Raw genomic sequence first — 26,783 nt, 5'->3', positions numbered from 1 at the left:
CTTATTGAAGGGAGGTATAAAATAATTTTGGTCTCTATCGCCATACCCACGGCCATTATTGAATTTATAAAATGAAACTTATATGCATTAAACAGTGTTTGACTTTATTATAATGATGATGATGATTTGAAGTTTTTGTTGAGGTTGTTATTTTTTTATTGAGTCTTTCTATTTTTTTCAATGTAATAAAAGTAGCATAGAATTAGCTGAACATTCTTCAGAAAATTCATTAGCCATTGAAAAGAGAGAGAGGAAGGGGGGAATGAAATTTATTTAGAGCATGAGAGTTGGTAATAAAACGAAGGAGTTGAAGCTTCTCATGGAGTAGCTAGTAGTGCTTTCTTTTGCTCTCTTGAAATCATTATTATATATTTTTTTTTTTGATCTCTTTTTATAAATTTTGTTATATGTTAAATGCATGTTTGACTTTATATAATTGTGTCTAAATTTATTTTGTAAAATCTTTGTAAGAAGAATAAAAAAATTTGGCAAAAATAAACAATTTCTCATACTTAAGGTGCTAAATTAATTACAAAAAGAAGGACTAAAATGATAATTTTTTTAATATATGTACTTCAGGTGCTATATTTATGTTTTAAATTTGTTTTTATCCTCATAAATATATATTTCAAATGGAACAATATTAGATACTAAGAGTTAATCCGTCAATTTTTGACAACTAAACTAATAATTAATAATTTTAAATTATTTTAATAAATTTGAATTTCAAAAAATGAGATTAATGCAAAATTTGAATAATAAGAATTGTGTTGAGTAACCGCCTACAATGTTATTGTGAACAGCATTTGTCTTCCTCCTAGACCCACGATCGCAACCCACTCCTCTTTAGGTGCTGTCGTCATCGTGGTACTTGCGTCGTCGCCATATCACCGAAAATACTTCTATTAGCAGATACATCCAATACAAAAAAGACACCTCCAAAACCACAAAAGACACAGATGCATCCAAAAAAGACACCTCTAAAAAAGACACAGTCGTCAAAAGACACGACAACAGAGGGAGAAGAACCTGCATGACGCGTCTTGGAAGCGGTGCTGGTTGCAGCTGTGCCGACGTGTTGGTGCGCTGCACAGCAACGGACCACTTGGGATGGTTTGTGGGGGTGGGTAACGTTGTCTTCAACGGAGAGGAGTCACGGCCGATGACTTCGTCGTCTTCCTTGCATCGTGACTCGAGTTGTCGTTACCAGCGTCTTGTAGCGAATGGATGTTCAGATCGAGACTGCCGGTGCGGTTGTGCGAAGGTTGATGGCGCGGAGGTTCTCTTTGGTGATGGTTCTGGTTGTCGTCTCCGGCGTCTTGTCAAGGAGGACGCTCATCGGCACTGGTAGGGGGCGGTTGCATAGTTGTCTAGGATTTGCGGGTACTGTAAGTGAGATGGGAGAGGAGGGAGAGGGGAGTGCGGCGTAGCTGCTTAGGTTAGGATTAAGTTGGGATGATTTTTTTTATGTTAGTAGATTTTGGGTCCAGTCCAATAAAAGTTGGCAGAAGTTGACAGATTCTATGTTGATTACCTAGCGAGATTGATTTTAAATTTTAGACAGAAGAGACTGAAAAAGAAGTTAGTAGGGTTTAAATGTGGGACATCACTCACAAGAAAAAAGATGAAAGTTATGTTAATGAAAAGGTTAAAGAAATAGCGGTAAGACTAAAGTGCAATAAGTAACTTATTTGTATTTCTTTTTCTTTCTTTTTTATAATATGATACTATGTTTAATTCTTTCTCTTTCTTTTTATATATATAGGAGAAGATTGAAGTACATAGCAGTCAATAAATGATGAAAAAATCAACTGTTAATTCTCCTCTTGATGCCCTTAGAGTAGTTTTTGGGAAAGAGCACTCTGGTCGTGTTCGAAGTTTAGACATGGGAGATGTTCCAATAGTTGTTTTTAAGAACAATACTATAAGGATTAGTCAGATGAATTTAGGTTCTTTAAATGATGTTGGCATATCATTCACTTGTGGTCTAAATATGAAAGAAGAGTTAGATACCGTTAAAGTGTAATTGCAAGTGCTAGTCTCTTATATTACTTCTAAGAAAAGAAATAAAATTTCAGTATAATTGGCTGAAATGTTTTTACTGAACAAATTTTACGAATACAAATACAATTTGTGTTTTTAATACTTTAAATTTATACCATATGAATGCTTGTTTAAACCTTAAAATAAATGTTGCTCTGAATTCTTTGGTTAAATTAAGTGCTTTCGGAAAAATTTAGGAGTTGAGTACTGTGAGGATTAAGAAAGAGTAGGGATAGAATGGCCTTCTTTCTTTTGATTTTAGTTCGGTGATAACATTGAGACCTTTGTTGTGTAGTGAAGAACAAGAAAATGACATCTCTGATAGATGAGGTTGCTGATGTGTTCTTTTAAGCACAGGAATAGGACAAATTTGGGTACTGAGTGTGAGTGATCCTAATCGAGGAGAATATAGAACTATTGAAAGCCAACTGTAAAAGTGCATCAAGCTGTTCCAGCTGAATAAGAAATCATCCATATGTTTTGCATTGATACACATCTAGGCTGCTAAGTTGGTATGTTTTTAAAGTAATCTTGCTAGCATAATTAGGCTGTTAGGAGTCAGATTCACTTAAATCTTGTAACCAATTTATTATTATTATCTTTGTATATGGGAAGAGAAGAGAGATAGATAGATATATATCATTAGTTTAATTTCACATTATATTAATTAAAATAACATAATAGAAAGTTTAATTAGGTGATTAATTATTTATACTTTCTAAAATTTATACTTTTTTATTTAACTCATAATTATATTTTTGTTAGAATTTGGGCCTGTTTTGAACATACATATATTTTATGTTTCTACACAATGAACACACACATTATACACGCTTGGATTTTCAATCCAAAACTATAATGTTGGTTATTATTAAATTATTATTTTTGTTTTTTCAAACTCAACATATTTTCTAAAAAAAATAAAAAATAAAAAATAAACAGATCAACTCGTTTAATATGTTGAGTTAGCTATAAATGTTATAACCTGTAAACAAAACAAAATTACACAAGCCAAATCCAAGGGCTGTGTATAGCTGGTTTGAGAAGAAGGAAAGGGAAGTTGATGAATTTTGTTAATGATGCAAAGTTCATAGAGAGTAAGAGTTTTGGTGGTTTGAAAGAATGGAATTTTGAGTTTTTTTTTTTTTAATATAGTTTTGGTGAAGTTATAGGAAGGGTGCTCAAGTCTTTTGTGCCAAAGATCAAGGGAGATTGTTTTATTGGTTTTTGGAACTGAGTTGGTTGGTGATTTGTTGCTGATTTTGTTTGCATTTAGTGTATCAGATGCACATGTATGGGAGTGATGTGAATTGGGACTAGCATTAGCATTAATGTTGTTAGAATTGGAGTTGTCATTGACACCATCCGAGTTGACATTTGTAAGAACAGCAAAAAATTTATTTGCAGTGGCCTTGCTATTTGGATATCATCAAATTTATATAAACCATTTTTAAAATTGACTTGGAGCGGAATCTTCTTGAATTTTTGACATTTTACAGCACATAGATAAAACCAAAATTTAAAAAAGACTCTATTGTCTAATACAAACTTTGAGACACTAATTAAGTTCTTTAAGATTATTGGTACATAAAGCAAATTCTGACGTTTGAAAATTTTGTTTATTATAGAGCATGCATATGATAAACCTTTCAATATTAGCAATATTCATACATTTTTATTATCTCCAAAAATTTGTTTGGGTCTTTCATACTTTGAGTTGTTGATTAGGTTCATTTGATCAAAAGTGATGTGGTGTAAGGCTCTTGAGTCTGGATACAACCCTTGGTTAGAGCCGCTGTCTGTTGCAAGCAAAGCTTGAGGAGGGCTGTGATTGGTTCTACTTGATTGCTGGATTGGTTGATATGAAGGTTGAGAGTGCCGAATTTGCTGGTGAAAGCCAATATTTGGTGGAGGGGACCATTATTAGAATTTTGCAATTGAGGATTGTAGTAGTTTTGGTTGAACCGATGAAAGTACTGTCAGACTGTGTGCCTTATCCTATCATATAATTAGTATTGAGATCTGCTTCCATGCCACCTTGTTAAACTTGGCTATTATTCAATTGTTGTTGTACCTTGCTTCTTGATTATCTTTAATTGAGCCTTTAGCATTCTTATTTTTTATTTGAATTTGAAAGTGAAATATTCCTCCAGTGCTTCCCAAATTTTGTGTGCATATTCATACTCTACTTAGGGATGCACACAAATTGGATCCGATCCGATCCGCATACTTGCATATCAGATCGGATATCGGATATATATCCGCAAAATTAAAAAAAATTGTTTTAAGGTCATTTTTTGCTCTAGAAAATCTATTTTTTTCACCTGTTTAAGCCTATTTACTCCTAAAATATTATCAATAAAAGTTCTCTTGAATAACAAAAGAAAAATAATAACACAAGATCTAAGTTTAATTATTCTAAGTTAAAGTACAACATAAAAGATTAAAAACAAGATATCATAAAATTCATAAAACAACACACTAAAATTCATTTCACATTAGGGTTTATTTTCTTAAACCATGCTATTTATATGAGACGTGCGGATTTGCGGATACACTACAAGAAAAAAGGCCTATGGCCACGCTTTTTTCTTGCCACGCTTTTATGGGGTGGCAGTTGATTAGAGATTTTGCCACGTTTTTTTTGCTACGCTTAAAAAGTGTGGCGAAAGGGGTTTATGGCCATGCTTTTATGAGGGTGGTAATTGATTCGAGATTTGGCCACGCTTTTTTTGCCTCACTTCATAAGCGTGGCCATAGAGGGTAACAGGGGCGCTTTTAAAGTGTTGTGACATAGTTTTGTTACAGTGACATTTTAAAAGCGTGGCCATTTCCTTTAACTTTTTTGGCATGCTTAAAAAACGTGGCCAAAAGATTTAAGAAAAAAAAAGTTCAAAATAGTTTTGAAACTCTTTCAATTTACATGAAAACCTCTTGGCCGTTCCTAAACACTAAAACACTAGCAAATAAACCTAAATACCAGTGACGGCAAAGAACCCCAGCACTCCAAGAACATCGCCTGCGTTCGCAATGCCTCCGTCGGTGCTCCCTCTTCTGGCACTCCCACCATCCCTGGTCCCTCCGCCGACACTCCCTCTTCTCGTTGGTGACTCCCTCTGGCAGTGACTCGGACAGTCCCTCGCAAACCCTCCATCGAAGCTCGCTTCGCCACCACTCCCTTCTGTCGCGGCAAACCCCTAACCCTTTCCCTCGCCGCTCCCTTCTGTCACAATGCCCTCGTCAGTGCTCTCTCTTCTGACACTCCCACCATCCACTTCTACATCCAACAGAGGCTTTTCTTGGTGAGTTTAGCTCCTTTATAGTTCTTTTTTTCCCTTTCCCTTAAATTTTTTGTGGAATTTAGTGGTCGAGATTGTTCGTTGGGGGGATGAGGAACCGCTACTACATTTTTCCGCAAGGGACCTCTGATCATGTATGGAACTGAAGGCGCGAAGGCCGTTAAGGCTTTCAGGAACATTCCCGGCGTGGAGGTCGCAAATTTGGAGAGGCTGAACCTTCTGAAGCTCGCTCCCAGTGGCCACCTTGGCAGGTTCGTGATTTGGACCAAGTCAGCGTTCGAGAAACTCGATTCGATCTATGGAACCTTCCAGAAGGCATCAGAGAAGAAGAAGGGTTACATTCTTTCAAGGTCAAAGACAGTGAATGCTGACCTGGCTAGGATTATTAACTCTGATGAGGTTCAGTCTGTTGTGAGGCCCATTAAGAAGGAGATCAAGAGGGCCACTCTCAAGAAAAACCCTCTCAAGAATTTGAATGTGATGCTGAGGTTGAATCCTTATGCTAAGGCTGCTAAGAGAATGCCCCTTCTCGCTGAGGCACATCGTGTTAAGACTAAAAAGGAGAAGCTCGACAAGAAGTGCAGCACTGTTTCCAAGGTATGATTCTCTGTCTTATTCTTCATTCATATCCATATTGCCATAGTGATAGTTTTGTTTTCAACTATTTAGGTGCAGGGTTTGATTGTATGATTAGTTGCACTGTACTTTAAAGAGTTGGTAAGTTATTATGTGTTCTTTAAATTTGTGCTGCATTGTTTTTTGAAACCTTTAAATTTGTGCTGCATTATTGCACTGCTATGTGTTTGATTTAAATAGAGCTTGTAATCATTTGCATTGTTATTCGAACTCAAGATTTATTTTGTAATTAAATATTAGTTTTTTAATGTATAAAATAATTATAGCAAAAATTATATGTCTTGATATATTTTGTAATAAAAATTGCATATTATATTTATAGGTTTGGAAATAAAAAAGGACTGAAAATTTATATTGTGCAGGGTGCAGCAATGAAGATAAAGTCAGATTTTTTTTTTAATTTGACAAGGCTATTGCCACGCTTTTAAAGCGTGGCCGTATTTCTCGCTATTGCCACGCTTTAAAAGCGAGGCCATATCTCGCTATTGCCACGCTTTAAAAGCGTGGCCATATCTCTCTATCGGCACGCTTCAAAAGCGTGGCCAGATCTCTCGCATACGGCCACGCTTTTAAGTGTGGCAATCTGTAAAAAGTGTGGCAATAGGTCAACAAAAGCGTGGCGATAGAGCAACCGCCGCACTTGCAGACATGACCCTTTCAAAAGCGTGGCGTTAGCTCAAAAAGCGTGGCGAAAAGCTATCGCCACGCTTTTTTTAGCTTTTCACCACGTTTTAAAAACGTGGCAATAGAGCTGTTTTCTTGTAGTGTATATCACTGCCAAATCTGCAATCCGATCCTATTATAGTGTGGATCACATCCAATCCAATCCGATGGCTCTGCAGATCGGATAATATCCGTAGAATTTGGATCGGATGCGGATAATTACTGCGGATATGTGGATATTATCCGATCCATATGCAGCCCTAACTCTACTACCTTGTTCATGAAGATTGCGTTCATGGCAAAAAGCATCCAAGCTACCAAGTATTCATCTCATTGTTCCCACTAGGGGTGGAAATGAGTCAAGATATCTCGAGCTCGACTCGTTAATAGCTCGATAAATTGAAGTCATGAGCTGGTGGGGCGAACTTGAGTTTGGAATTGAGCTCATAAATTAAACGAGTTGAGCTTGAGTTTGGATAAGTTCAACTCATTAACTTGTGATCTGGCTCAATAATAATAATAATAATAATAATAATAATAATAATAATAATAATAATAATAATAATAATACACATCCTATATGTATTTAATTTATATTTTTAATATATATATATATATATATATAAAATAATTATCTTAATTATTTAAAATTTTATATTTATTTTTTATATATAATTTTGATGTTGGACATAAATAAAAAATTTATAATTTATTGATAGATAGAGAATATATAAAATTGATCTTTTTAAAATTTTTTAAAATATATGAATTATAATTTATTGATATAGAATTATAGATTATGTTCTTATTATTTGAGACAGCTCGTGAGCTTTCAGTGGGCCAAACTTAAGCTTAAGAAATAGACTCGATTATTAATGAGTAGAGCCGTGAGCCAAGCTCAATTTTCGTCAGACGAGTTTAAACTTGGTCTAACTTGGCTCAACTCAGTTCACTTCCCGCCCTAGTTCCCACTCTTTGAATTCTTGAGACATTTTACCTTCATTCTATATTTAATAGTGCAATAACATGATTTTGTTGCTTGTTAGCTTTGATACACGCGAGTACTTGACGCTTCTACGCCTTGAAATTATTCTCATCCAATTTATTTGTTGCTAGAAAATTTGCTATTGAAGTTATTGAAATTGCTGATTGTAGTTGAAAAGCTTGATTCGCCTAATTCTGCGAAGCGGAAAAAGTTGAGTGTTTCATGGATCAGAACCGAAGTTCTGATAGATACCATGTAAGGTATCAATAACTTGGTTCTTAGAAAAAGAAAAAGAAAGATCAGAGAGAAAAAAAAGAGAGAGCATAAAGAAAATAACGAGTATTCTACATTGTGATTACCATTAAAAAGTTGGCTACAAGATGTTACGAGGTTGATATTTATAGTAGCTGAAATAAGTGTAGAGAATGTGATGGTATAAATTGGCTAGAGATATAACTAAGACTGAGGTGGCATAATAACTTTCTGATTAGGAAAAGTTCTATATTCACTACACTAGCAGTTGCATCATATATGGGGTAAGATTAATGAAACTTCATAATCTTTGTATATTTTAGGGGAAAAAATGTCCATGCCATTTTCTTTAGCTAGTGTTGGGTTTAGTCAATGATTCCTTGCTAGTCATTCTGAAATTAAATAACTTCGGAAGTTCGTTCATGATGTTTGGTAGCAAACTATTAGCACTGTATATTTCAAAGATTGTGTTGTCTTTGTTTCAGCAATATGGATATTTGGCTACCTATGTCAAGATATTGATTGTGAATTTGTGCGGTTTTGTAATAATTATGTTGCGTTTTACTTTTCAAATCAACATAACTGTGTCATGCTCATTTTGTATTTGCTTATAAAGAAATAAATCTATTATCATCACATCTATAATCGGAAGTAGGATAAATAAAGCATGACCAAGAACTAATATCATAGTTGTCAGAATCGAACCGGTAATCGAACTGGTCAGACTACTGGGTCACTGGATCATTGGTTCAATCAGTGGGTCATTGGTTGAACCGATTAACCCAGTCCCACATAAGTAACAATATTCCCACACTAAGTAACAATATTCCCAATTCCCTTCATCTGATTCTCTGACTAATAATATTCTCACACTAATATTCTTCTGTCTCCATAGTATCAAATTTGCAACTGCAATAAACAAAGCAATGGCATTGATTTCATAACATAGATTCAATGTCAATGATGTCAATTCACTTTCTTTTCTTTTGGCTTTCTCACTTGAAAAGCAAATGATATCACCACACCCCCATAGTCCCACTATCAAAGAGTACTCAATGAACATAAACAACACCAAATCGTGATATTGAATTAGCATTTATCACATTCAAAGTTCACAAGATCTGTCCACGAAATTCAAATTTCAACTCTCAATGACCAATCTCCTTTAGATAATTTCTGTCATAAAGATTTGCATCACAAGCAAAATTAAAAATTCAACAAAGGAAAGATTTAAACAAAACTAACCAGTCTTAGCTATAATGGGCTCAAAAACAAGCTTAGCTTCAGTAAGATACTCCACAAGCACATCAGTTTCTTTCTTCTCCTTGTTACTATCATCAAGCAGAGTTCTAGCCTTATCAATTGCAGAATTTACCAGCTCTTTATCCGCAGGATAAAGCTTAGAAGTTAGAACCGATTAAGGCTTTCTCCATGTCATAAACATAATCTTCCAAAGCAAGTATTGAAAAAAAAAATAAATCCACTAACTACTAAGAATAATGCACTAACTACTAAGAATAATATACAATAGCACCCAACATATATAACACTGTTCCGAGGGTTACCTGAAACTATAGGTCGATCTCGGACGAGATCTTCTGTACTGGTCGGGCTATTGTGTCCGACTTGGCGATGGTGCTAATCCTTCGTCCCCGGAGGGTGGGGGGTACCTGCAAGGGACTCTGATGCTTAAGTTAGCAAGGGTATTAAGCAGGTATTGAGTATAATCAGAGTATGAGTTATACCTGAAGAGGTTAGTCGCTTTGTCTGTAAAATATCCCGGGTTGGAGAGCTCGACCCAGGGTATGAACAGTGCCCCTGCTCGAGCTCGGTCTTTATTTGGAGGTAGAGTCTTAGTTTTTAGGACTTTGAACCTTCTCATGTGAAGCCGAACTCGAGCATTTTGTCGATTTTGCCTTTGTAGGGTTCCTTTTTGAATGCAGAACGTTTCGCTTCCTTTTGAAAATGCGCGCTTTTGGATTAGCGTCCTGGCCTTGGGAACGTGCGAGGGTTTTTAATGCCCCATTAATTGGTTTTTGATGCTCCGTTTCTCTTGGCTTTTATTTTTGAATTTTACTCTCAAGAAACGCTTTTTCTCCTCACTTGCTTTTGCTGTGATTTCCCTTTTTCTCCTCTCCTTCTGTTTTCTTTTGAAAACTTACGTTTCTTGGTGTTTCTTCTTGCAACGTTTGTTCGGTGATCGTAACTGCTTTCGACGGAGATTTCTAACCTCCTCCTCTTCAACCCTCTTGCGTATTCTTCTCCTTTCTCATGTTGGTTTTGCTTTCCTTTCACCGTTTATTTCTGTTGTGTTGTGTTTAATTTTGAAGCTTTGATTTTGACTGAGTGCATGTTGGAAAGCTTGATATTTTATCGCGCCTGGTTTGTTACTGTGATGCATGCTTTTTCCCTTTTGACCTTATATATGCCTCTGAGTGTATTTTCCTGGTTTTGGCTCTTTAGGGCTTTGTATGCTGCTGCTGATTTCTGAACTGTTGTAGTCTTTTCTTTTGGCGACTCGTTTGATCTTCTTTGCATTTGTTTTTCTTGGAAAGGGTTTCTGTTGAGACATTAGTTTTGTAGATTTTCCTGAATCTTTATTCCCTGATTGCCTCCAAAGGATGCCCCTGGACCTTGGGTTGTGTCATGGGGTTTTCCTTTTTTATCTGCTGTACCGCGCTGGAATGTGCTGTCCGAGTTCTTTTGATTTCGTCTGGGATGTCCTTACCTTTTTAGTAACCCAATCTTTTTCTTGCTTTGTAGGATTAGTTGGCCATGTCTTCCCGAGAAAATATTGTTGAGGCGTCTTCTGAGGTTCCCGAAGGGATGTCCGATTGGCTGGACTCTCTTGTCTTGCTGTGTGTTTCTTTAGTTGATTCAGAATTTTGTGCGACGCTTAGAAAGCATCATCGTGTCTGTAGCAGCGCGGATCAGGAGGGCAATTATGAGTTGGTAGCACCTGATTCTGGCGATAGAGTTTGCTTCCCAGTCCTGATCCAGGGGGAGCGTCCCTTTTTCTATACTTATGACTTCTTTTTTAGCCAAATGAACATCACCTTTCCTTTTGCTTCTTTTGAAACTGACCTGTTATGGTCTTGTAACGTATCCCCGTCACATCTCCATCCGAATTCATAGGGCTTCATCAATATTTTTTAGCTTGTTTGTCAAGAATTTGGTATTACACCTTCTCAAACTCTTTTTCTATATCTTTTTGTGTTGACCAAACCTGGGACTACCAAGAAGAAAGCTTCTTGGATTTCTTTTAGGTCTGCCCAGCGGCACAAGGTTTTTTCCATGTATGACGAATCTTTCCGGGATTTTAAGAACTACTTCTTTAAGGTCCGGGCTATTGAAGGAGCCCGACCTTTCTTTCTGGATGAAAATAATGAGCCCTGCTTTCCCTTAGAGTGGCAGAGGAACGTAGTGGTATCCCAATATACTTGGGAGATGTTGAGCGAGGTCGAGCAATCCTTTGTGAGTGTTTTGGAGGATATTTGGGGAGAACCTCCTCACTTGGATACTAAAAAGTCATTGGGAGATCCGTCCCTTATTCGAACTGCTTTGGGTTCTGCCTTGATATATCTTGTTTATCTTGTTTTTCTCCTGCTTTCTTCCTGGCGTGATAAATTGTTGTTTTTCATTTTGCAGAGATGGCTAAAAATAATGATGCAATGAAGGCCTTCAAGAAGGAGAGGAAATCTACTGCGGCTCAAAACATCTCGGCCTGGGCTGATGGGGGAGGAACTTCCCAAGCTCCTTTGAAGCCATCCGTGCCGAGCTCTCCTGGCCTGAGGAGAATGATCCATCACCTCAGGCCCATTTAGTGGATCCCCTCAATCTTCTACTGCTGCTGTGGTTTTTTCTTCGGCCGCCCCTCCTCCAAAAAGACCTCGAACTGTGGAACCTTTCAATCTAGATGCCCCAAAAATTGATCCTATTGGTTTTGTAGACCAGCAGATCGTACCTTATGGTGCTCTTTCAATGGATGATGTATCTCTCCTCCATCACTTGGATTTTATAACTTGGAGTAGTGTCAAGATGGCCCATATGGGAGCTGCTTTGTATCACACTGCCCAAAATCTACCTCTGCATGCTACCAAAGCTTTTATGGAGGAGGCTAAGCAAGAATTCGATCAGATGAAGGGTCTCAAGGAGGAGTTTGAAGCGGAGGTAACTAAACTGAAGAAGGAGCTGGAAGGGGAGAAGGCCAGCTCTCTTGCCCTGACGGCCTCTGTGCGATTGGCTGAGGATGTGGCTTTGAAGCACAAAGAAAGCTATGTCACGTCCTACCGAGAAGTGATGCATCTTCGGGATGAACTAGAGTCGGTTTGGGTTGATTATTCCAAGCTCCAGGGTCATCTTGTGGGCAGCGTAACTGCTGCTTATGAGAACCTGAAGGAACAGGTTCGGGTTATTGTCCCGGAGGCTGACCTTGCCTTGTTTAGCTTGGATAATATTGTGAAGGATGGCAAAATCGTTCCCGAGGACCCTGATGATGATGATGTTGAGCCTCCTCCTGTTCCTTCTACCAAAGTCTCCGTTGTGCTGCCCTCTTCTTCTCAGGCTACTGAAGTCATTCAGCCTGAGTCTGATCCTGATGTTCAAATCCTGAACCGGGATGATGGGACGGTAGATGCAGTGCCTCTTCAGACTCGTCCTCCTTCACCCCGGGATGCTGCTACTGGGCAACCTTTGGACTCTCTTTGATTATTCCTGATGAATTTATGTATAGTTCGGCTTGTGGGCTTTGAACTCTTTTTGTAAATGGTGTTTTGTTGACTGTTGATACTTTTTGTTGCTTGTTTAGCAACTTTGTTTTGAAAAACAAAGTGACTTTCGAGCTTTCTGGGTTGATTTGGGTGGCCTCTGAAGCTTGCTATTATCATAATTTAGTAGTTTTTATATCCTGTCTGCTTTGCACTCGTCTTGGCACCTTCGTAAGTTTTTATCTGACATGATTAACTTGATCCTTTGGCCTGACGCTGCTCTCATCAATCTTAAACTGTTGTAATACTGATATCGCTGAACTTGGTTTTTGTTTGTTTGTAGCCCTCCTTTTTGGACCTTACTTAAGGTCTCTTCCAAGGGTAGCTTTATTGTGTCGGTTCCTGTCAAATTACTCGGTAATCCTCTTTCTGGGACTTTGTTCAGGTCTCTTTCAGGGATTACCTTTGTAGCTTTGTATCTTGGACCGACTTCGTCATGTCTGGCTTTTTGGTCGAGTTACTTGATAATCCTCTTTCTTGGACCTTGTTCATGTCTCTTTCAGGGATTTATCTTTTGTAATTTTATCTTTCCAGGCCGACTTTGTCACGTCGGGCCCTGTCGAGTTACTTGATAATCCTCTTTCTTGGACCTTGTTCAGGTCTCTTTCAGGGATTTATCTTTTGTAACTTTATCTTTCCGGGCCGACTTTGTCACGTCAGGCCCTGTCGAGTTACTTGATAATCCTCTTTCTTGGACCTTGTTCAGGTCTCTTTCAGGGATTTATCTTTTGTAACTTTATCTTTCCGGGCCGACTTTGTCACGTCGGGCCCTGTCGAGTTACTTAATAATCCTCTTTCTTGGACCTTGTTCAGGTCTCTTTCAGGGATTTATCTTTTGTAACTTTATCTTTCTGGGCCGACTTTGTCACGTCGGGTCCTGTCGAGTTACCTGATAATCCTCTTTCTTGGGCCTTGTTCAGGTCTCTTTCAGGGATTATCTTTTGTAACTTTTGTAGGAGTCCGACTTCCTCATGTCGGGCTCTTCGAAGTTATAGTAATCCTCTTTTAAAGGGTTGGCCAGACCTCTTTCCAGGGCTTTACTTATAACTTGGGTTGTTGTGCCTGGTTCGACTTTTTGTGCCTGGTCCGACTTTTTGTGCCGGCCAGTCTTTCAGTTATTTTATAGCAATCCATTTTATTAGGTCCTCGTCAGGTCCTTTCTATGGATCACTTTCTGTAACTTCTTGCATTATTCTGTTTTCATCTTTGCCGACTTTATAGAATTTGGGTTTTTAGCCCTCGTTTTTATCGTGATCGCACAGTGAATTCGATTTTCACTTTTTGTCGATCTGTAGCTTTATAATCGGGCGATGAATATTTTCAGAATAATACGACTTGAGCGTTTGTAGAGAATCTGAAAAAATTTTATTAAAAGAAAATGCAAATATACATGAGGAGTTAATTTCCTAAGTCGGGTGATTTGTAGGTCTTGGCGGGGCACCTCGTTAAAAAATCTTTTTTCAGGAAAAAGAGTGTGCCTTGTCCAAGATCTTTTATCATCCCTAACTATAGTACCTTCTTAGGTTGCAAGCGTGCCATGATCTAGGAAGCTCTCGCCCATCGAGTTCGGAAAGTCTGTAGTAACCCTTTCCCAGTACTTCTATGACTCGGAAGGGTCCTTTCCAGTTTGCTGCCAGCTTTCCTTCTCTAGGTCGAGTTGTTCTTATATCGTTTCGAATTAGGATGAGGTCGTTTTCAGCAAAGGCCCGCTGTATTACTTTTCGGTTGTATCTAGAGGCCATTCGTCGTTTCAGCGTCTCTTCCCTTTTTCGAGCTTTTCTCAGATTTCTGGAAGTAAGTCGAGCTCTTCCCTTTGAAGTTGGGAATTGACTTTTTCGCTGAAATGGATTACTCTGGGTGATCCTTCTTCGACCTCCACTGGGATCATTGCCTCCATTCCGTAGGCTAATCGGAAAGGTGACTCTTTTGTCGTGGAATGTGGAGTCGTTCGATATGCCCATAGGACTTGCGGGAGCTCTTCAGCCCAGGCTCCCTTTGCATCCTGTAATCTCCGTTTTAACCCTGCTAATATAACTTTGTTAGCAGCTTCAGCTTGCCCATTGGCTTGGGGGTGCTCAACAGAGGTGAATTGTTGTTTTATATTCTGGTCGACCGCTAGTTTTCTAAAGCCTGCGTCTGTGAATTGGGTACTATTATCTGTAGTGATGGAGTATGGAACTCCGAACCTTGTGACGATGTTTCTATATAGGAATTTCCAACTTCTTTGAGCTGTGGCATTGGCTAGGGGTTCTGTCTCGATCCATTTTGTGAAGTAGTCTATTGCTACTATGAGGAATTTGACATGTCCTGATCCTTGAGGAAAAGGTCCGAGGAGATCGAGTCCCCATTTTGCGAATGGCCAAGGTGAGGTTACGCTCATGAGTTCCTCTGGTGGAGCGGTGTGGAAGTTGGCATGCTTTTGACATGGCGAACATGTCCTTACGAATTCTGTGGCTTCTTTTTGTAGAGTTGGCCAATAGAATCCTGCCCGAAGTACTTTTTTGGCGAGTGCTTACGCTCCGAGGTGATTGCCACAAATGCCACTGTGTACTTCTTCTAGGATATCCTTAGTGTTGGAAGTCGGCACGCATTTTAGCAATGATGTTGAAATTCCTCTTTTGTATAAAGTATTATTTATGATGGTGTAGTATTGTGCTTCCCATTTTAACCTCCTTGCCTCTTTCTCATCTGTAGGGAGGGCTTCTGTTGTGAGGTAATTAATTATGGGGGTCATCCATCCCTGATCGCGACCTGTTATGGCTAGGACATTTTCTTCTTCTGAGATTGATGGATTCTGTAGAATTTCTTGGATGAGGCTTCTATTGTTGCCTCCTGGTTTGGTGCTGGCTAGTTTTGAGAGTGCATCGGCCCGGGCATTCTGTTCTTGGGGTATGTGTCAAATCTCATACTCTCCGAGTTGTCCGAGCTGTTCCCTGGTTTTGTCCAAGTATTTTTTTATAGTGGGATCTTTGGCTTGGTAGCTTCCTGTTATTTGTGAAGTGACTACCTGTGAATCGCTGAAGATGATAAGTTTTTTAGCTCCAACCTCCCTAGCCAGCTTCAAACCAGCTAGTAGTGCCTCATATTCCGCTTGATTGTTTGAGGTAGGGAACCCAAATTTGAGGGAGAGTTCGATTTGGGTCCTCTAGTCGCTTTCAATTATTACGCCTGCGCCACTTCCCGTTTTATTTGAGGAGCCGTCCGTATAGATTCCATTCTGCAGGGATTTCCGGTGTGTCCGTAAATTCCGCAATAAAGTCGGCCAGATATTGAGATTTGATGGCCGTCTGAGCTTCGTATTGAAGGTCGAATTCGGACAACTCGACTGTCCATTGCAAGATTCTGCCTACCAAGTCTATTTTCTGTAAGATTTCTTTTATGGGCTGGTTGGTCCGAACTTTAATGGTGTGAGACTGGAAATATGGGCGAAGTCGTCGAGATGTTATTATGAGAGCGTAAGCGAACTTTTCTATTTTCTGGTAGTTCTGCTCGGACCCTTGTAACGCTTTGCTGATAAAATATATGGGTTGTTGCCCACTGTTGTCTTCTCGGACCAGTGCTGTGGCTATTGCCCGATTCCCCACTGTGAGGTACAAGATGAGTGGTTCTCCTTCCTGTGGCCGACTTAATATAGGTGGCTGTCCTAGAAATTTTTTGAAGTCTTGGAAGGCTTGCTCGCATTCAACTGTCCATTCAAACTCCTTTCCCTTCTTTAGAGTGGTGTAGAAGGGAAGAGATCTTATTGCTGATCCCGCCAGGAGTCTGGACAAGGCTGCCAACCGCCTGTTGAGTTGTTGTACCCCTTTGATACAAGTCGGGCTTTTCATGTCAAGTACGGCTCTGCACTTGTCTGGGTTTGCCCCGATTCCTCTCTGTGTGATCATAAAACCCAAGAATTTACCAGCTTCTACTGCGAAGGTACATTTCGTGGGATTGAGTCGCATGCCGTGTCGTCTCATAGTGTTGAATACTTGTGTCAGGTCGGATAATAACATCTCTTCGTTTTGCGTCTTCACTAGCATGTCGTCTACGTAGACCTCCATGATCTTTCCGATGAGATCCGAAAAAACTTTGTTCATTAATCTTTGGTAGGTGGCTCCCGCATTTTTGAGACCGAAGGGCATAACAATGTAGCAGTAATTTGCCTTTGGGGTTAAGAAAGAGGTTTTTTCTTGGTCAGATGGGTACACTGGGATTTGGTTATATCTCGAGTATGCATCCATAAAGGAGAGGTATTTGTATCCGGAGGAGGCATCTACCAGTGCATCGATGTTTGGGAGCGGATAAGGATCTTTCGGGCAAGCTTTGTTGAGATCGGTATAGTCGGTGCACATTCTCCACTTCCCATTTGACTTTTTTACCAAAATGACATTAGCAAGCCATAGCGGGTATTTGACTTCCCTTATGAATCCTGCCTCTAGTAGAGCTCGTACCTGTTCTTCCACTGCTTGAGAGCGTTCTGGTCCTAGCTTTCTGCGCCTTTGTTGTACCAGCCGAGATCCCGGGTAGACTGCTAGCTTGTGGCACATTAGTTTGGGATCTATGCCTGGCATGTCTGCGGCCTTCCACGCAAAGAGGTCGGCGTTGTCGCGTAGGAACCGTATGAGTGATTCTTTTATGTCCCCTTTTAGGAGTGTGCCGATGTTGGTTGTTTGGTCCGGGGTGTTCCCGATCTGGATTTTCCCTATTTCTCCTACAGGTTGTGGGCGGAGCTCCTCCCGCCTCCGAACTCTACCGAGCTCGATTGTGTGGAATTCTTCTCCTCTGCCTCTGTGGTTTAGACTTTTGTTGTAACAGCGGCGCACCATCTTCTGATCTGCTTTTACTGTGGCTATTCCTTCTGCGGTTGGGAACTTCATGCATAGATGCGGAGTCGAGACTATTGCGCCGAGTTGATTTAACGTTGCTCGACCTATTAGGGCATTGTAGGCTGAGCTTACGTCAACTACGATGTAATCTATTTTGAGTGTTCTTGACTGACTTCTCTTTCCAAAAGTTGTGTGGAGTGGGATGTATCCCATTGGTTGAACCGGGGTATCTCCTAACCCGAATAGGCTGTCCGGATATGCCATGAGTTCTTTTTCTTCCAAGCCGAGTTTGTCGAAAGTGGTTTTGAATAAGATATCGGCAGAGCTCCCCTGATCTATCAATGTGCAGTGAAGATTTGCGTTTTCCAGTATAATAGTGATGACCATGGGATCGTCATGCCCTGACGCGATGCCGGATGCGTCTTGCCTGGTAAAAGTGATCGCCGGGATGTCGGGTGTTTCCTTCTTTTCTATGACGTGGTATACGTCTTTGAGATGTCTTTTACGGGATGATTTGGAGATTCCTCCCCCGGTGAATCTGTCGTGTATCATGTGGACATGTCTTTCTGGCGTCCGGGATGATCGCGCGGTTGGTCCGACGTCTTCTGCTCTTCTTCTTTTCCTTTTTTCATCATCACGGGTGGCCAGGTATCGATCTAGCCTTCCTTCTCGTACGAGCTTTTCTATGACATTTTTTAAGTCAAAATACTCATTGGTGGAGTGCCCGCGGATCCGATGGTATTCACAATATTCAGCCCGGTTTTCTCCTCCTTTTTTGCCTTTGAGTGGTCGAGCTGGTGGTATTTTTTCTGTGTTGCAAACCTCTTTGTAGACATCCACAAGAGACACCCGAAAAGGGGTGTAATTGTGGTATTTTTTTATTTTCTCTCCATGGCGATCTTCTTTCTTTCTGGAATCTTTATCTTTATCCCGAGAGGTGAACCCGGCCTTTGAGTCTCTCCTAATCGGGAGTTTTCTTCCATATTGATGTACTTTTTCGCTCGTTCTTGCACCTCGTTCAGAGACGTGGGGTACTTCTTTGATATAGATTGACTAAAAGGCCCTTCTCGCAGGCCATTAATGAGGCCCATGATAGCAGCTTCTGTTGGCAGGTTTTGTATATCCAGGCATGTCTTGTTGAATCTCTCCATGTAGTTACGCAGGGTTTTCCTTTCTGCTTGTCTGATTCCCAGTAAGCTCGATGCATGTTTAGCTTTGTCATTTTGGATGGAGAATCTGGCCAGGAACTTCTTGGCCATGTCGTCGAAACTCGAGATGGATCTAGGAGGGAGGTTGTCGAACCATCTAATTGCTATTTTTGTTAAAGTAGTTGAAAAGGCTTTGCAACGAACTGCATCTGAGGCGTCGGTGAGATACATTCTGCTCATGAAGTTGCTGAGATGATGGCTGGGATCCGTAGTGCTGTCGTACAAGGTCATGTCTGGGAGTTTAAATTATTTTGGGATTCTTGTTTTCATGATCTCCTTGGTGAATGGATCTTGCTCCTTGCGGGCGCTATCTTCGGGAGTGGCTCGGCTGGCTTTAGTCTTGAAATCGGCTTCAAGTTTTAGGAGTTTATTCTCTAATTCTCGGCATCGCCTTATTTCTTTTTGTAGATCCTTCTCGGCCTCTCGTTGACGTAGAGCGTCTTCCTCAAGTTGTTTTAACCGATCTTGAAATGCATCCAGGGCTCCCTCGTTTGGGGAGTTCTTTTTGTTGATTTGGGGAGTATCTTTTGGTGTGGAGTCCGCATTTTTGTGCGGAGTTCTTTCTTCTAGATCAGAGGTGTGATCGTTGTCATGATCGTCCACCATGGTAATAGGATGACTTTCAGGTCCCCGGCAACGGCGCCAATGTTCCGAGAGTTACCTGAAACTATAGGTCGATCTCGGACAAGATCTTCTGTACTGGTCAGGCTATTGTGTCCGACTTGGCGATGGTGCTGATCCTTCGTCCCTGGAGGGTGGGGGTACCTGCAAGGGACTCCGATGCTTAAGTTAGCAAGGGTATTCAGTAGGTATTGAGTAGAATCAGAGTATGAGTTATACCTGGGTGCTCCAGTGTATTTATAATAGTGTAGAATGACCTTCTTAGATAAGATAAGTTAGTTGTCTTATCGTTATCTTTTATCTTTTGAGTGATGTCATCTTATCTTCAAGGGAACCGTCTTTATCTCTACGGGCTTGGGCTGCCTTTGGATTCGGAACGTGTTCCTCTATTTGGGCCCTTTATTGGGCTTTCCTGTGACTTGGCCGATCTCTTTGAGAAGAGGTCGAGTCGTCCTGTCCTGAATAGGTCGGTCGCTTTGTCTGTAGAACATCCCGGGTCGGAGAGCTCGACCTAGGGTATGAACAAACACTATAAGAGATAATCAAGAATCAACAATCTAACAACAATGGATAATCAACAAACTGAATAGAAATAAAAAATAAATCAACAAACAAGAGAGATTAAACATAAAAACATATGTGGAAGTATTCATGTTTTCATCTGCCAACATACAGAAATCAAACAGAAATCAAACATATGTGATTATGTGAACAATCAACAATCTCAAACAAAAACCAACATACATAATCAATCTACAATAATCAATTAATTCTAACTATCAGTACTAAATTATTGAAAATTTAATATCCTGAATAACTTCAAAAAATTAAAAATACATACCTGGGCTAGACCCTGGAGGGATGGAGGGATGAGCACTCGAGCAGAGAAGAGAGAGGCCGGAGGTGACGACTGACGACTGACGAACAAGAGGTAGTAGGCGACGAGGCGGCAACTTAAATCTTCGATGGACCGTGGACGTGCTTCTTGGCGGTGGTGAATGGCGCACTAGTGTGGTTGCACACTAGTGGACGTGCTTCTTGAATCTTAGTCTAATATTACATTAGACATTTAATAATCAAATAGGAATATGGATTAAAAAATATTATATATCATAGAACCAATAACATATATAATATTAAAAAAATATGCAAAAAATTATATAATATAAAATTAATTACAAAAATATATCGATAGAGAATATATTTTAAAGTATAAAATTATGTGTGTACTTTTTATTAATAAAGTGGTTGATTCTTCGTAAGTATTATAAAATTCATCGATAATAGAATCTGTGTGTGTCAAATCTTTCAGCAATTTTCTTCTCAATGTAATTAAAAGATAATTAGCAAAAATTCACCTTTTATTTTGTTTTTGAATTATTCTTCATAATATTCATAGCTGAAAAAGATCTTTCAGTTGTAGCAATTGATATAAAGAAAATTAAGACCAAACAAATAATAAAGGACGATCATAAGAAGAAAAAGAATCCATTTTATGAGATTTGAAAAAAAAATTAATTAAAAAATATCAGTAATAATATTTTTTTCATATTTTTTTAATATTGTTATTACTTACTTTTTAGATATTAAAAATCATTAATATTTAAGTTGAATTAGACTTTTATTTATACTAGACTAAATACTAAATATATTTTTACAAAATTATATCATACTTAATAAATTATTAATATTAATTTAAAAAAAAAAACTGGGAGCCTCCACTCGCCCCTATGTCCATCCCTATAATCAAATACAACGTTTACATTAAAAATGATACATCTTTACCATTTGTAAAATGACTATGGAATCGATAAGAGAAAATTGAAAATATTCTTATAAGTTATGCTTACATTATCTCAGATAAGGCAATTTGTATGAAAAATAAAAAAACATACGAAACACAGTTTACTTGTTGTAGACAGGCAAACATATACTACAACAAATTCGGGCTGAAGTAACCCTTTAAAAACGTTGCCTATAATAAGGAAAAATGTTGCCTTTGATCAAAGGCAACACTTTTCGACAAAACGCAACGCTTTTTGGGGATTGGCTATACGGCCGTTACCTTTGGTCTAAGGCAACGCTTTTGTGTATCAAAGGAAACCGTTTTTATGGCAACCTTCAAAAAGCGTTGTCTTTTCTACAAAAAAAGCAACTCCTCATAAGGGTTGCCTTAGAGGACCCAAACACAACGCTTTAGACAAGACTTTATGGCAACACTTTTTACGAGTTGTATTTTCTAATACATAAAGCAACATTTGTCCAGATTTTTTTAAGTTGTCTTTTCATATACTTAAAGCAACACTTGTCCAGATTTTTTTAAATTACCTTCTTCGTATACCTAAAGCAAGACTTATCCAAAATTTTTTTAAGTTGCTTTTTTCATAGACCTAAAGCAACACTTATCTAAGTTTATATGCAGTTGTCTTTTTCTAATACCGAAAGCAACACCTTATTGAGTTTTTGTTAGATTCTCTTTTTTTATATCTAAAGCAATATATTTTTTTACCTTTGTTAATGACAATTGAAGGATATATAGCACACACTAATAATATTTAAATATTTAAATTCAATTTATTCAATATAGGGAGAATAGGCTAATAATATATATTGCATGTATATAGAAAGGTGTTCCAAGTACCAATGAACATATTTGCTGCGTTACCAAGTCAAATAAAAATTTAACATAAGCAAATAAAATACATGTTTTTCTCATGATGAACTTGAACAAAAAAAATAGTTTTTTTCATTTGAAACCAAAAGGACTTTGTGCTTCACTGTTGTGCCAAGAATCGCCTTTATCTCTTCAGAAAACCTCATCCAACTATAAGCAAGTTGTAGCCAAATCTAAACGGACAAAAAAAATATATAGTCAAAACATCAGCTTAACAATAACAAGTATACTCAAGTGTTACAATAATTTAGCACACATATACCTAATCATGATTCGGTATATGAGTCAATAGAGATTGGTCCAGATTCTTAAAATATTAACATGTTTAAGAAAAATATGAATACATTTATTAAATATCCCTCTAATAAGGAAACTAAGAAATCCTCGAAGATTATAGGATATAAAATAGAGGATTTCCATCTATTTTGTACTGGGGTGTAAATTGTTTATAGTTTAGTGGGAAGGCTCCATGTATGTGATTTGTCTAATAGTTTAATGGATGGCAGTTCACAGCCGCTTGTTTACAGTGTCACCACAAATGGATGCCTCAGTAACATAAAAGAAATCAAAAGAAAACTCTTAGGAGAGACAATCACTGTTGAAGAGCCAAGAAATGGTTAGGTTCTCCAATCTGTATACTTTGTGTACACAAACATCCACTATAGTACGAAACTTATTTTTACCTTTTCAAAAACTATGGCCATAAAGATCTACTGAGCTATAATTCTAAAATTTCTCCAACCGTTCAGTTTTGGTTTTTCTCCTTATCCTATTCAGTAATCAGTACTATGTATGTAAGTATGTTAAAAGAAAGTAGTAAATTTTAGACAAACCTCGAGTTCAAATGGCATTGATGGCCCTCCGTTACAGTTCTTGGGGTTCAACCTGGGCAACAATGACTCCAGAAAAGCTTGCCCTCCTTTACATGTAAATATCAACAGAGGCAGAAGTTTGGCTTTAGTCCACTCAAATAACTTTATCCATGAAATGATGACAGTGATGTAACCATAATGTATTAATTTGGAATTAAGACATTACCGATTATATTCAAATATAAGTACACAATCTTTCATTGCTATTGCTTGAAGGGAGCCCAGATTTAGAAGTATCATATGCTCATGAACCTAATTCAAGACAAAGAAGCTGAAAATTAATTGATATAAAAGGCAAGTTCTATAAGGCTACCATCCTTGATTATTTGATAAAAGCAGACAATGCAGCAAAGCCATGTAAACTTTACAAATTATAACATCATGGAGGACAGAGCACTCCGTGACATCTTCATGAAACTTGAATGATTGCATAAACATACACCACAAAGTATTACTAAATAGTGAGGATGCAAACAAAAGAAACTATACCAGCAAAGAGGGTACCAAATTCGTCGAAAACAAAGATGGATCCACACTTCGAATGTCCCGAGGATGAAGACCTGAACCATCATTAAAGAAAACAAAGCGATCACAAATAAATAAATAAAATAATATCCTAAGGAGATATTGGTACAAAGCCTTTCTTTGACTCTTCAAATCCAAAAACAGAATAAAATGCAAGTGAAAAGTTCCATCAAGAAGAGGACTAAATAAAAAAGAATTAATTAGCAAAATTAGATCACCAAAACTTTCTTTCAGTAGTATCCTAAGGAGGTTTAGTACTCCTAAGTATAACAATTAAACCTTGTCCCTCCGAATTATAAACCTTGTTTGACAACGCTATAAACTAAATCTCTTTCAAGGTTCATTCAATTTCGTTTAGAATTATTCATCTAATTCTCAGATTTTGGTAAGGAAAAAAATTAAATTAAAAAAAAAACTAAAACTCAAATAAAATTATAGTAAATAAATAAAGTTGAGGAGAAATAAAAAGTAATAGAGTAGAGAATTCTAAACTTTTAATGAAGAAAATTATTAAAGAACTTGTTCGAACATAAAATGGTGTCTCAACAAAATAGTTTCCTCAGCATAACATGATACTTTCAAGCACAACATGATAGCTAACTCAAATAAATACAGAGTTTTATAAACTTATTTTCTAACATCTATAAAGGTAAAGTACTCCCTTAAACAAAAAATAAATAAAAATAATGAATTCAATTTTTTGCTCGACTCCAGAAACATAACAATAAGAAAATGATACTATGGCATCTAAATTATATTCCTTTCAATGAGTCAAGCATACAATTACATAACCCTACTGAGCCTCAAATCTCATGGTCTTCACACATAAAAGTATACAGAAAATTTGTCAATACAAAACAACAACAACAACAACAAAGCCTTGTCCCACTAAGTGGGGTCGGCTACATGAATCAAACGACGCCATTGTGCTCTGTCATGTATCATGTCTACAGAGAGACCGTTTACATGTAGATCTCGTTTGACCACCTCATGGATGGTCTTCTTAGGTCTTCCTCTGCCTTTCGCCCTTTGTCCATCTTCCATCTCATCCACCCTCCTGACTGGATGTTCTATCGGTCTTCTTCTCACATGTCCAAACCACCTGAGACGCGATTCAACCATCTTTTCCACAATAGGTGCTACTCCAACTCTCTCCCTTATATCTTCATTCCTTATTTTATCCAATCGCGTATGACCACTCATCCATCTCAACATCTTCATCTCTGCCACACTCAGCTTATGTTCGTGCTCCCCTTTAGCCGCCCAACACTCCGTACCATACAGCATAGCCGGTCTTATAGCGGTGCGATAGAATTTACCTTTAAGTTTTAAAGGCACTTTTTTGTCGCATATAAAACCAGATGCACTCCGCCATTTTGACCAACCTACTTGGATCCTATGATTTACATCATGTTCAATCTCTCCATTATCCTGTATGATGCACCCAAGATACTTAAAACTTTTAACTTTTCGTAGGGTGTTCTCTCCAATTTTCACCTCTATATTGGAGTTTTCCCTTCTCAGACTGAACTTACATTCCATATATTCCGTCTTGCTACGGCTTATGCGCAGACCATACACTTCTAGAGCTTCTCTCCATAACTCCAACTTCTTATTTAGGTCTTCCCTTGACTCTCCCATAAGGACGATATCATCGGCAAAAAGTATGCACCATGGCACAGGCTCTTGGATGTGCTCTGTGAGTACTTCTAAGACTAATGTGAAAAGGTATGGACTTAAGGATGATCCCTGGTGTAATCCTATACCAATAGGGAATTCCTCTGTCACACCACCTTGAGTCTTCACACTAGTTGTGGCCCCATCATACATGTCTTTAATTGCCCGAATATATGCGATCCTTACTCTCTTCTTTTCTAAAACCTTCCATAAGACCTCCCTTTGTATCCTATCATACGCTTTTTTCCAAATCAATAAACACCATGTGTAGATCCCTTTTATTACTACGATACCTCTCCATCATCCTTCTTAATAGGTATATCGCTTCAGTGGTAGATCTGCCTGGCATAAATCCAAATTGGTTCTCTGTTACTTGTGTCTCTTTTCTCAACCTCCGTTCTGTCACCCTTTCTCATAACTTCATAGTATGACTCATAAGCTTAATCTCTCTATAATTTCCGCAACTTTGTATATCCCCCTTATTCTTGTAGATAGGTACCAAGGTGCTCTTTCTCCACTCATCAGGCATCTTCTTTGACCTTAAAATCTCATTAAAAAGCTTGGTTAACTAGTTGAATGCAAAATAAAAAATGCAGAACATATAATCAAGAGTGTATCCAATTGAGACAAGAGCATTAACTAGGTTCTGATTTTTTTTAAGTACTCTATTGCAGTAATAAATAATGGTAATAGTCTAATAGAACAATAAAAATAATGTAAATCAATGCTGATTATGATTTTTATCCAAATAATAATTTAGATGAAGCGTGAGAATATCCTATCAAAACAAGACAAGATAGAATGGATTTTATATTTTAATTACCATAAGAATATGAACGCCTGTGTAAAGAAACTTCAAAATTATTCTGACATTCTGTGCTATTTAATCCTAAATATTCTCTCTGATTAGCAATTCTTTGTGTGTTGCCATATACAGCAAGATTGTTTACAATGTTTGCGAAGGCTTTTAGCATCTCAGTTCAATAATCTCTATATCACTCTATATTATTATTTTTATTTGCTCTTATATACAAATAACAAACTTTTATACACAACAATAATAATCTGTAGAACAGCAAAATCACAAACCAGCAAATCAGAGAACAGAAATAATTTACTAATAAAAAATTATAATCTAACTAAACTGTAATGAATTAATTCAAAGAACATCAAAATCAGTTTTCTCAAATACCTGGAAACGGAGGAACAGAGGAAGAACAAGGAGAAGAGAAGGGAGAGGGGTTTCTCGCGATTGAGGACCGCGCCGTCACCGTACGTGGAGGAGTACACCGTGATTGAGCACTGTTGTCGCCGTTAGGAAGGAGAGAAAGTGTCTGTGAGTTGTTGCAGTGGCTATGTTAGGGCTTGTGGAGAGCACCGCACCATCGCCTGTCGAGGATAGCAGCGCGCCGTCATCATACGTGGAGGAGTGCACTGGCAATTGAACGTTTCTGACCTGCTGTCGCCGTTAGGAAGGGGAGAAAGGGTACGGTGGGTGCGTTGTTGCAGGGGAGAAAGGCTTAGGGCTCGTGTCCGTGTGTTCGTGAAATGAACCTCTGAAGCACATTTATATTTTTGTGTTTAAGTTATTTTTTAAAACCCCCACAAAATACAAATAAAACCCTCCACAAAACTAATTTTTATAATTATTTAATGATTTTTTTAACAGAGGGACCGTATTGTCCCAAAATAAAAAGGTCGAGAGTCGAAGTGTCCCTTTTTTTTGGACAGGGATCGCTTTGTCCTTCGTGAAA

General features: G+C 38.3%; 1 long non-coding RNA gene and 1 pseudogene across 1 annotated transcript; one reads left to right on the top strand and one right to left on the bottom strand.

The window, feature by feature from the left end:
• Positions 1-1,223: 1,223 nt before the first annotated feature.
• On the top strand, positions 1,224-5,945 carry LOC112803772 (large ribosomal subunit protein uL4z-like; annotated as a pseudogene).
• A 15,888-nt stretch (positions 5,946-21,833) lies between these two features.
• On the bottom strand, positions 21,834-26,594 carry LOC112801986 (uncharacterized). The gene is made up of 5 exons (XR_011881690.1): positions 26,222-26,594; positions 23,317-23,387; positions 22,994-23,079; positions 22,789-22,874; positions 21,834-22,128 (listed from the first exon to the last, which is right to left on the bottom strand). It is a non-coding gene; the product is annotated as an uncharacterized lncRNA (long non-coding RNA).
• Positions 26,595-26,783: the final 189 nt, after the last annotated feature.

Source organism: Arachis hypogaea, chromosome 5 (genome assembly GCF_003086295.3).
Source record: "Arachis hypogaea cultivar Tifrunner chromosome 5, arahy.Tifrunner.gnm2.J5K5, whole genome shotgun sequence".
In the NCBI taxonomy this organism is placed as follows: Eukaryota; Viridiplantae; Streptophyta; class Magnoliopsida; order Fabales; family Fabaceae; genus Arachis; species Arachis hypogaea.
Note: the sequence above shows the minus strand (reverse complement) of the source record. Positions and strands in the feature narration are given on the sequence as shown.